The following is a 10,670-nucleotide window of genomic DNA, read 5'->3' as shown; positions in this document are numbered from 1 at the left end:
ACTAGGGCTTTCTGGAGGGTCTCCACAGGGCATTCAGACATACCTTCATCTTGTGAGATGAAAGACGAGTCTGCATATAAGTCACTGCAGGGAAATCTGGCCTTATTTCGTGTCAGATCGTCTCGGTGTCCATTCCACTTGAGGCAGCAAACTCAGGGTCCCTCTCACATACCTATAGCTGAGAGAAACCTCCTCTTGAGGTGCATGTGGAAAGTTGGCATTCCTCTTGAATCGACGCCAGGGAAATCTGCTCTCATCTCGAGGTGATTTGGGGTACATGGAGCTTGTCTCAAGTTGCTGTGCTGAACTTGGTGTTCCTCTAGACTGGGGACGGTGTTGTCATGGCATCTCTGGAGTTGCCTAAAGGAAGTCAAATCACTTGTCGTTTTTGATGGGGAATGCGGGATGGCTCTGGTGTCAATGCAGGAGATTCGGGACTCATCTCGAGTTGATTTGGGGTACACAGAGCTATTTCGTGTTGCTGCTGTGACGTCAGGGTCCCTCTAGACTATCGACAGTATTCTTGGGGACTGTCTGGAGTTCCATCAAGGAAATCAAGGCTCCTTTCAAGTTTGATGGGGAGCACGGAATGGCTCTGCATGCAATGCAGGGGAATCGGTCCTCATCTCGTGGCGAGGGGGAAGTCTCATGGTTTTTCTCGAGTTGCATTGGGAACCTGGGGTATATTCTCGAGTTACAATGGAGATGGCCCTTCATAACGCGTGTTTGTTCTGTGACGTCAGTACTCCTGTCTAGTTGCCAGTGACACCTCGGATTCTCCTTGAGGCTTGGCTGGGAAATTGCTAAGCCTCTCGACTTAAGGCAGGAGAACCAGGGTCCCTTTCCAGTTGCCACAGGGATATTGGGGTTCCTATCAATTTTCAAGAGGAGTCAGGCATCGTCTCCTTTTAAAGCATTGAAGTCCACGTTCCTTTCGAGTTGTAAATGGGATGTGAGGACGCCTGTCGAGATGAGGCAGGAAATGAAGGCTTTCTCTAGGATATTCACAGGGCATTCAGACATCCCTTCATCTTGTGAGATGAAAGACGAGCCTGCATTCGATTGACTGCAGGAAATCCGGCCTTATTTCGAGTCAGGTCATCTCAATGTCCATTCTACTTGAGGCAGCATACTCAGGGTCCCTCTCACATACCTATAGCTAAGAGATGCCGACTCTTCAGGTGCTTGTGGAAAGTTGGCATTCCTCTTGAGTGGAAGCCAGGGAATCTGCTCTGATCTTGAGAAGATTTGGTGTACATGGTGCTATTCTCGAGTTGCTGTGCTGAACTTGTGTTCCTCTAGACTTGGGACCGTGTTCTCGGGGAATCTCTGGAGTTGTCTAACAGAAGTCAAGTCACTTGTCATGTTTGACAGGGAACACGGGATGGCTCTGGAGCCAATGTAGGGGAATCGGGCCTCATCTCAAGTTGATTTGTGTTACACGGAGCTCTTTTGTTCCGCTGTGGTGACCTTAGGTTCCCTCTAGGCTTATGACAGTGTTCTTGGGGACTCTCTGGAGTTCCGTCAAGGAAGTCAAGGCTCCTGTCGTGTTTGATGTGGAAAACGGAATTTCTCTGCACGCAATTCAGGGGAATTGGACCTCATCTCGTGGCTAGGGGGAAGTCTCATGGTTTTTCTCGAGTTGCGTCGGGAACCTGGGGTATATTCTCGAGTTACGACGGAGAAGGCCCTTCAAAGCGCATGTTTGTTCTGTGACATCAGAACTCCTGTCTAGTTGTGAGTCACACCTCGGATTCTCCTCCCGGCTTGGCAGGGCAACAGCAATGCCTCTTGAGGTGAGGCAGGAGACCCTGCGTCCCTTTCTAGTTACCACAGAGATATTGGGATTCTTATCAATTTTCAAGAGGACTTAGGCATCCTCTCTTTTTGAAGCATCGAGCTCCCCGTTCCTTTCAAGTTGTCAAAGGGATGTGAGGACTCCTGTATAGATGAGGCAGGAAACTAGGGCTTTCTCTAGGGTATCCACAGGGCACTCAGAGATCCCTTCATCTTGTGAGATGAATGACGAGCCTGCATTCAATTGACTGCAGGAAAATCCGGCCTTATTTCGAGTCAGGGCATCTCGGTGTCCATTCTACTTGAGGCAGCAAACTCAGGGTCCCTCTCACATACCTATAGCTGAGAAAAGCCTCCTTTTGAGGTGCTTGTGGAAAGTTGGCAATCCCCTTGAGTGGAAGCTAGGGAATCTTCTCTCATCTCGAGAAGATATGGCGTACATGCAGCTTATCTCGAGTTGCTGTGCTGAACTTGTGTTCCTCTAGACTTGGGACCGTGTTCTCGGGGAATCTCTGGAGTTGTCTAAAGGAAGTCAAGCCACTTGTGTTTGATGGTGAACACCAGAAGGCTCTGGAGCCAATACAGGGGAATCGGGCCTCATCTCGAGTAGATATGGGGCACACGGAGCTATTTCATGCTACTGCGGTGACCTCAGGGTCCCTCTAGACTTGTGACAGTGTTCTTGGGGGCTCTTTGGAATTCCATCAAGGAAGTCAAGACTCCTATCATGTTTGATGTGGAACACGGAATTGCTCTGCATGCAATGCAGAGGAATTGGGCCTCATCTCGCAGTGAGGGGGAAGTCTAATGGGTTTTCTCGAGTTGCGGCGGGAACCTGGGGTATATTCTCGAGTTTTGACAGGGAAGGACCTTCAAAACCCCTGTTTGTTCAGCAACGTCAGGACTCCTGTCTAGTTGCGAGGGACACCTCAGGATTCTCCTCGAGGCTTGGCAGGGCAATAGGGACTCCTCTCGAGGTGAGGCAGGAGACCCAGTGTCCCTGTCCAGTTTCCACAGGGATATTGAGATTCCTATCAATTATCAAGACGAGTCAGGCATCATCTCCTTTTGAAGCATTGAACTCCGTCTTCCTCTTGAGTTGTCAAAGGGATCTGAGGCCTCCTGTCGAGATGAGGCAGGGAACGACGCCTTTCTCCAGCGTATCAACAGGGGATTCATACTTTCCGTCATCTTGTGAGATGAAAGACAAGCCTGCATTCAAGTCAGTGCAGGGAAATTTGGCCTTATTTCGAGTCAGGGCATCTCGGTGTCCATTCCACTTGAGGCAGCATCCTCTGGGTCCCGTTCACATACCTATAGCTGAGAGACCCCTTGAGGTGCTTGTGGAAAGTTGGCATTCCTCTTGAGTCGAAGCCAGGGAATCACCTCTCATCTCGAGATGATTCGTGGTACACGGAGGTTTTCTTGAGTTGCTGTGCTGAAATTGGTGTTCCTCTAGACTTGGGACGGTGTTCTTGGGGAATCTCTGGAGCTGCCTAAAGGAAGTGAAGCCACTTGTCGTGTTGATGGGGAGCATGGGATGGCTCTGGAGCCAATGCAGGGGAATGGGGCCTCGTCTCAAGTTGCTTTGGGATACACGGAGTTCTTTCGTGCTGCAGCGGTGAAATAAGGGTCCCTCTAGATTTGTGACAGTGTTCTTGGGGACTCTCTGAAGTTCCACCAAGGAAGTCAAGGCTCCTATCATGTTCGATGTGGAACACGCAATTGCTCTGCACACAATGCAGGGGAATCAGGCCTCATCTCGCAGCAAGGGGGAATTCTCATGGTTTTTCTCGAGTTTCGGTGGAAACCTGTATATTCTCGAGTTACAATGGGGATGGCCCTTCATAACTCGTGTTTGTTCAGCAACGTCAGGACTCCTCTCTAGTTGCGAAGGACACCTCACACTCTCCATGAGGCTTTGCAGAGCAATAGGGACACCTCTCGAGGTGAGATGGTAGACCCAGGGTCACTTTCCAGTTGCCACAGGGATATTGGAAGTCCTATCAATTTTCAAGATGAGTCAGAAATCATCTCCTTTTGAAGCAATGAACTCTGCGTTCCTCTCGAGTTTTCCAATGGATGTGAGGCCTCCTGTCCAGATGAGTCAGGGAACTAGGGCTGTCTCTCGGGTCTCCACAGGGGATTCAGACATCCCTTCAACTTGTGAGATGAAATACAAATGTGCATTCAAGTCACTGCAGGGAAATCCAGCCTTTTTCTGAGTCAGGGCATCTCGGTGTCCATTCCAATTGAGGCAGTAAAGTCATGGTCCCTCTCACATACTTGTAGCTGAGAGACATCTCCTCTTGTGGTGCTTGTGGAAAGTTGGCATTTCTCTTGAATCGAAGCCGGGTAATCAGCTCTCATCTCGAGATGATTTTTGTTACCTGGAGATTTTCTCGAGTTGCTGTGCTGAACTTGGTGTTCCTCTAGACTTGGGACGGTGTTCTCAGGGAATCTCTGGAGTTTCCTAAAGGAAATCAAGCCTCTTATCATATTTGATGGTTAATGCGGGATGGCTCTGGACACAACGCAGGGGGAATGGGCCTCATCTCGAGTTGATTCGGGGTACACAGAGCTCTTTCGAGCTGTAACGATGTCCTCTGGGTCCCTCTAGACTTGTGACAGTGTTCTTGGGGACTCTCTGGAGTTCCATCAAGGAAAACAAGGCTCCTTTCTTGCTTGATGTGGAACACCGAGTTGCCCTGCACGCAATGCCAGGGAATTGGGCGTCATCTCATGGCCATGGGTAAGTCTCATGGTTTTCCTCATGTTGCGTCAGGAACCTGGGGTATATTCTCGAGTTATGGTGGGGAAGGACCTTCAGTACTCGTGTTTGTTCAAGGAAGTCAGGACTCCTGTCTGTCTAGTTGCGAGGGACACCTAGGGATTCTCCTCGAGGCTTGTCAGGGCCAAAGGAACGCCTCTAGGTGTGAGGGGGACACCCAGGTTCCCTTTCCAGTTGTCACAGCGATATTGGGATCCTTATCAATTTTCAAGAGGAATCAGGCATCGTCTCCTTTTGAAGCATTGAACTCCTCGTGCCTCTCGAGTTATCAAAGGGATGTGAGGCATCCTGTCCAGATTAGGCGGGAAATTAAGGTTTTCTCTTTGGTCTTCAAAGGGGATTCAGACATCCCTTCATCTTGTGAGATGAACGATGAGCCTGGATTCAAGTCACTGCAGGACAATCCAGCATTATTTTGAGTCAGGGCATCTCGGCGTCCATTCCAATTGAGGCAGCAAATTCAGGATCCCACTCACATACCTATACCTGACAGAAGCCTCCTCTTGAAGTGTTTGTGGAAAGTTGGCATTCCTCTTGATTCGAAGCCAGGGAATCAGCTCTCATCTCGAGATGATTTGGGGTACATGGAGCTTTTTTCTAATTTAAAAAAACAAAACTCAAAAGAGCCACAGACCACAGTCTATCATTCAGAAACTGAAAATATGCCAATTGTCAAATCAAGGTAGGGAGTAACAGGGAACCACTTGGCTCTTGTGAGAGGAAGTGAAGCCACATTTTCACAGCTGAGACACAGGTGTTGATGCTGATGTTGCAAGTGTTTTCAGTCGGCAGGGCACTCCACTCTTATTTTCTGTCACTTTACCCTAGAGTCACTACCCCCATCTCTTTCTCAGTCAAGCTAACACATGGAGCTTCTAGAGCTGTCTATCATAACCATGATCACAAAATTGCTAACTGACTGCTGAATCCCCTTCACCCAGAAAATATAAGCCTGTCCCCAACTAGTTCTAATCAGAATATAACAAACAAACAAAAACAGAAAAATACATGTTTTTCAAATGAAATTCAACCTTGAGTCTTTTGGAAAAGGAAAGAACCCACTTCTATGAGTCACGTCTCTTCGAGGGGTCAGAAATAAAAAGGCTGTGGCCTTAGCTCTGCAAAGGTCTAGACTTCCAGCCTCCTGCCCTGTTCACTTCAACCTTACTCATCATCTCCGTGGTTGGCTCCTGCAGGTGTGAAAGCTGTGGAGCTGTTTTCCACGCTGAATGCAAAGGGAAGTCTGTCCCCTGCCTGTGATGTGTCCGCCGAGAACTGCAGATGAAGCAGAAGTCTTTCTGGCGGAGGCTGAACATGGACGAGAGCCTGGAGGAGGCTTGCAACATGTTTGACCTGTCCTACCAGAACACCTAACTCAGCAGGAGTCCGAGGCCAGGTGGTGACCTCTCAACAATCCATCAGCCCCAGTGGCTTCCAATCTAGACAGTTAGACCCCTCCAGGAGAAGTTAACGTCTCATCCTTAGCTAGATATATATATATTCATAAATGTACATGCACACATACCTATACGTCCTGTTCAGTGTAAGTCGTTGTCTTAAAGGTTCATGGAGTTTTGTGGCTCACGAAGTTACCAATAGCGGGATTACACTTAGTCATGAATTTCAGCTGCTTTGCCCCCAAGCCAAACGTGGTTTACACACAAGGCTTTATAGTTCAGGCATTGTGGGGCTCTCAGGAGCCATTTATTACCCAGGACATAGGAGAAAGCATCTTCTCCAGGAGAGTGCTTTGAGTTATTTTTGTGCTGTTTATTTTTAGCCTTCACAGAGGATGAGATAACTGAGGCAAGAACCCATCATCAAGTTTCATAAGAAAAGCTTCAAAACACAGCAGTGACTCCTGGATCCTTCCAGGAGTCCATGTCCCGGCTCTCACCTCCGTGTCTTCACAAAGGCTGGGATCCCTAAGCTGAATTAAACAGCTCGGAAATCAGGAGCATGAGCTCCCTCTGACAGAAAGCGTGTGTCCCTAATTTATCAGGGGAGCTAGATAAATTGTTCTGAAGTTAATCTCAGAAAGCATTTTTCCTGACAAGAGACCTCAGTAACCTACATGTTGTCCGTCTGTTTCCTGGTACGAATCCCAACACCCGCCCAGAGACGTGACCGTATTTGCCAGGCTGAAACATGGCTCTGAAGAGTAGTCTTTTAGGAGTTCCATGGGTGACAGGATGATTTTTTTTTTTTAATGGCGCTGACTGGAGGAAATTGCTTAGGATTGTTAAATACATCAGTTTGTAGACCAGGAGGTCGGGTGTAGAGTACACACATTCCAAGAGAGGATCTGCAGTTTTCTTTTCACAGAATCCTGTGTGGGTAGTTTCCACCTATTCATTACACTTTGTTTATTTTTATTGTTCTTCATTGCCCTTTCACTCTGATCTTTCATTTGTCAATGTCACCACGCCTGCTTTCATACTTTCTTAATTGTTTTGAAAAATCAGAGCACCTTGGAATTTCACAGTGCCAACTTTAGACTATGAACAAAATACCAAACTGACAAATATAATTAAGGCATTAAATCTAATATTATTTAAATATATATATATACACACATGCATCATTGCCACCATGAAGTGAGGTGCAAAGTGCTAAGCTAATAGGGAATAAAAGTGAGAATGAGTTGCTTAGGCACTTGGCCGGGTGATATTCTTCCTCTGCATCATCCTTTTGGTGCAGTGGCCATGGTGACTAAGATGGCAGATAGCTTGGCACCGGAAAGCATGGCTCCCACTCCTTCCACCTTAACTCTTTCCAGAACCAAAAACTAAGCTTATATTTAAGCAATTCTCAGTAGGTTATATGAGAAGATTCTTACCTTTCCTCTGAGCAGATGCCTTCAAAGCCTCCATGGTTTAGTAGCTACACTCCTAGCAGGACCTAGAGAACCAGTGTTTGCACAGCCCATGGGCACAGTTAACCCCACTGCTCCTTTCCCCACACCTGGCTCCCTCTGATCCTAGCTCACGATGCTTCTGTCCATTTGGAGATGTGTCATTTCAGACTCACTTCTGTGCAGACTGTTGGGTACGAGCACTTCACCTCTCAACCCACACCCATTCCTTTGGCCCCAGACCACACATTTCAACGTTAATAGCTCAGCACCACTCATGCATTTATCCTCTGATTATACAGTAGCTGTAGCCAAAGCATGAAAACTTATTAAAAGGCCAGGGCCCCATTCATGAGATGCCTTACGGTGCCTTTTACTCTTAGAAAAACAAGTTGACTCCCTCTCCCCACCCCACCCCACTCTATAGAAACTGTTACACGCAAAAGAAAAGGGTGGAAGGTCTCAAACAAGTGCTTGGCCAACAGGCAAACAAATTTGGTCATCTCCCCTTTACTCTTCCCCTTCGTGAAACACAGTATTTGTATATTCCAGCCTCAGAAAAGATAACAAAACGTGATCTTTCACAAGAGAATTACAGACCTGCTTATTATAAAACAGATGTGCTCCAATGGCAAAGTGCCTTCTCCCTCCGCCCCCAGCTCCCTGTCCCTGTAGCTTACCTCTGCCTTTGCTGTAATTAATGCATCTGTGACTCTGACTGTCAGCAGGGCCATCCCCAGCACACTGCAGTTGGAGACCCTGAGGACAGGGCCACTTCCCCCCTTCCAGCATGTTGGCTGCATATACAGAATTTCCTGTCCTGTCTCACAGGCCCCAGGGTCAGACCCACTGAGAGTCAGCGTGACACTCTGGGTCTGTGCTCCCGAGGTCTTGGCTTTTACCAAGGTTGTTTCGAGGCCCAGCAGAATCGTAGCAGTCCCTGTGAACTTCTAAGGAGACCTTTCCACCCACATTGTTTGTTACTTGTTTTCAAAAGGGGGAAAAAAAATAGTAAATGTGCTCTCACCATCAGCTACCAGAGCTGGAAGCATACCCCAGCAGCCGGTTTCCCTCCTCTTTGTGAAGCCCTGACAGCCTGGCTGGTGCCAGCCGCAGGCCTGCATGACACACTCAGCCACCAACCCCCAAACCTGAATGGACAGGGTAGAGCCGGCTTAGCAGTTGGGTCTGCCACGAAAATTCAAAATTGCTGTTTTCAACCCAGGATTCCTTAGCACACACCTGAACGCCCTTAGTTTTCGACCCTAACAAATTACTTGGTGCACTGTAGGTAATTGTTCCACTGCTTAGGAACTGTCAAAACGAAAGCAGATCTGTGGATTACCACCTCCTTAAGACCTAAGCTAATACCTGCTCTCCCTCGTGGTCCATTTTTCATCCCATATTAAATATCTCGTACATAAAGCCCAGGAGAAAATGGCCCATTAATCTCCTAGAGCTGGCAGCCAACTCTGGGGAACTTCTTTTCTCTTGAAAGGCCCCTTTCCTGGTGTATCACTAGAGGAAACCCCTCCTCACCGTGCCAGAAACTCAACTGTGGGACAGTACAAGCCTGGTGAAATGCTGGCATCTCACCCTGCAGTATAAAAGTCAGTTCCCAAAATAGACCTCAGTTTGCACCACGGCAGGAAGACCGCAAAGTGCTTAAAAAGTAGACAACTGGGATGGGAGTCGTGTTCTTTCCAGGGTGGCTCTTTCTCCAAGTTGAAAGCTCTGTATGTGAAAACCACGTAAAAAACTCCCGTCTTGCCCTTTTCCTCATTGCCTTTTCAGGGGCCTGTATTATGGTTGTCTTCACGATCATTGTGCTTAAGAGTAGTCTCTCCAGGAGCTTTAATATTTGATGAGCTGAGAAGGCAATCACTTTCGGATTCTTCCAGCCTAGGCCTCCACCAAGAAGGGAATATCGCGAGGACTTGGGATTTGTGGTTTCCAGCCAACCCAGCGGTGTCCTTTGGACCCCTGCTGAGGGACTGTGCCTGGCTTCCTTCCGGCTGCTGTTCACAGCGGTGTGGCTGCTGCCGGCCACCTCTGCTAGGCTGGAGTGAGCCCCCTTGCACAGGGTCCGGCCTGTTTTAGTCTCTGCATCTGTACACCCTGCACACCGACACTGGATGGTTTCTTCCCATGCCTTCTCGAAAAGGCATGACTTCCAGACCTGTGGCTTTGTCTCTACCCATGAGCCAGAAAGGGCCACACATAAATCACTGTGTCAGGGTAGGACTTGGGTGAAGCTGCACTGAGCACTTTCTGCAAAGAGAGGTGTGATCTGAGGAAGCCAGGATCCACTCGACTCCTAATTTAGGGTTACACCAATGCTGCTGTTGCTCTTTGGGAGCAGTGTTCCTCACCTCCACTGACCGGCTGTTCTTGACTGAAGTAACTAGACTGTGAAGGAAATCTTCAGGTCCTAATTCTAATACTGCCTGGAGTCAACACAAAGTGATTTTCCTTTTTATTTTTGTACTTCTCCCGGTAAAGAGAGGTAAGTGCAGTTCCCTCCGCCTCCTTATTGCTTGAATTTCCTGCCTCACTACTTTTCTTCCTCTAAGATAACGTGAGAAAAGTAGAGAGTTGGGGCAAAACTGAAAGAAGTGAATGTGCCCTCATTGGCCTGAACTGAGTCGTTGGAACCACTCTCTGTTTTCTTTTCCCTGGTCCTTGCCAACACCTGGGCATTAAGGACAGCTCCAAGTGTTGTGTCCTCTGCACCGTTCTTCCAATCCTCAATCTAGTAGAACTCACTGCCCTACTTCACTACTTGAACCCCGTGACAGGTGAACAAGCCCTGCTCAGCTCATCTAAACAGACAAATGTGATTTCTATCATGAGGGACAGTGTTTCAACAGTGAAGTACCAGTACCCCAAGCCAGTGTCAGAAGTCCTTGACAGAAGTCAGAAGAAAATGTGGAACACCGTCTCAAGCACACCAACAGCCGTCAGGGCTTTTATTTTAAATGGGCTCCAAGGGATCATGCGATAGAGCCCTTTCCTCCTGCAGGGGCCTCCAAGGTGATGGAAGGCACTGTTTACCCTGAGTGAAAAGACAGCTGCTGATTTGTTTGGATTTTCCCTGTAGAGAGAGATGCCATCTTGTTAGGAAGGCTTGCAATGAAGCCACTTGTTACCCAGGTAGAAGATTCAGGCGCTTATGGCAACTCTTTGCACAGTAAGATACCCTCCAGGCCGCTGAGCTGCAGACCAGCC

This window comes from Muntiacus reevesi, chromosome 14 (assembly GCF_963930625.1).
Source record: "Muntiacus reevesi chromosome 14, mMunRee1.1, whole genome shotgun sequence".
NCBI lineage: Eukaryota > Metazoa > Chordata > Mammalia > Artiodactyla > Cervidae > Muntiacus > Muntiacus reevesi.
Note: the sequence above shows the minus strand (reverse complement) of the source record.